The sequence below is a fragment of the Schistocerca gregaria genome, chromosome 7 (genome assembly GCF_023897955.1).
Source record: "Schistocerca gregaria isolate iqSchGreg1 chromosome 7, iqSchGreg1.2, whole genome shotgun sequence".
Classification (NCBI taxonomy): Eukaryota; Metazoa; Arthropoda; class Insecta; order Orthoptera; family Acrididae; genus Schistocerca; species Schistocerca gregaria.
The window spans coordinates 445,144,328-445,145,857 of record NC_064926.1 but is presented as its reverse complement, the minus strand read 5'-3'; positions in this window follow the sequence as shown (position 1 = coordinate 445,145,857).

Genomic DNA, 1,530 nt, shown 5'->3' with positions numbered 1-1,530 from the left:
TTCCACAGGACTACATCTAGCATCTCTACGATCGTCCCCATGGGAGAATAGCAGCCTGCATTGCTGCGAAAGGTGGATATACACTGTACTAGTGCCGACATTGTGAATGCTCTGTTGCCTGTATCTATGTGCCTGTGGTTCTGTCAGTGTGATCATGTGATGTATCTGACCCCAGGAATGTGTCAATAAAGTTTCCCCTTCCTGGGACAATGAATTCACGGTGTTCTTATTTCAGTTTCCAGGAGTGTATATCTGTGACAGTGCGACGGGTCAGGCTCTTATCGCGCAGTTTCCTTTCCCTGAAAGAAAATCCACCTACCTCGTTTCTTAGGTAGTTGCTGCACTCGCCTCTCCTGATAGCAGCTACTGGAAAAATTGCAGAAAAGCAGTGTTGAAGAAACTGCAATTTAATAGCCGCTCACCGGAGGCCGCGATACATGTTTGCTGAAATACAATCTATGAGCAATCTTCCTAAATAAATTGAGTTATTGGAATGGTAGTAATTGTTTACTCAAACGAGAACGCGAAGTTGGTAATTCTATTTAAGCTCTTTATTGTCTTTAAGCCTGATCATCAGCCCGCTAATCTACGTTTGAAGAAAGTTCAGTTCACAATTCTATCCACACTCAAACCCCGCCAGAATTAGCTTTCAAAGTTACGGAATTTACTTAACTGCAACACAGACGATTTTCTAACATACACGTTTGCAGTCGATGTTCAATAATAGTTCGTTTTTTTAACGTTAATGCTCGCCATAAGCACTTAGTAAAAGTTTACGAAGTACCGCCACGCTTTTAATTATTAAAGTTACTCGCGTCTTTCGCGGAACGAAAAGTCACAACTCGCTCAAACTCACACTACGCGTTACTGGACTCTTCCAGTCTCAAATCGCACAGTACCGAACCGATGAAGCCGTTTTATGACTTCATTTTACACATTATTCGCGAGGACACATCAAGCATGTCTCTTCTCGATCACAGTTCCTTCGCGACTCCTCATCCACTCGCGACTCACTCTCCTAGTCTGCTAACCGTCCTCGCATCTCATTGGCTCACACATCACACAGCCAATCAGAATTAACTCTTTGGGTGCGCCTCGCGCCAAAATCTAGCACGCACCAGTCATGACTTCTGAATCATTTACGTCATGATTTCTTGTTACACAAAATTTACTGTATAATTTAACAAACCGAAAGGAAAACTAGACTTTACTTTATTTCCAGAAATTATTTAAATACTCGCGAACGTTCTGGCTGCTTGTACAATACCATACACTCTTGGACATCCGACATTCACTAAGATGGGGAACCACTGGCGACTCTGTTCCCACGGTTACATCGTCTGAACACTTGCGAGTTCCAACCTAGATTTTATACACTTGCAAAGAATGGCGAATGTCCCTCTTTCATTCACTCAGGCACACTCATTCACTCTCACCTACTCATATAAAATAACTGTTCACAAAAATTCAAAACATTTATGGTTTTAACAAAGTTATAGGTGAATTTCTAAAAGTAAAATTCTCAAAATA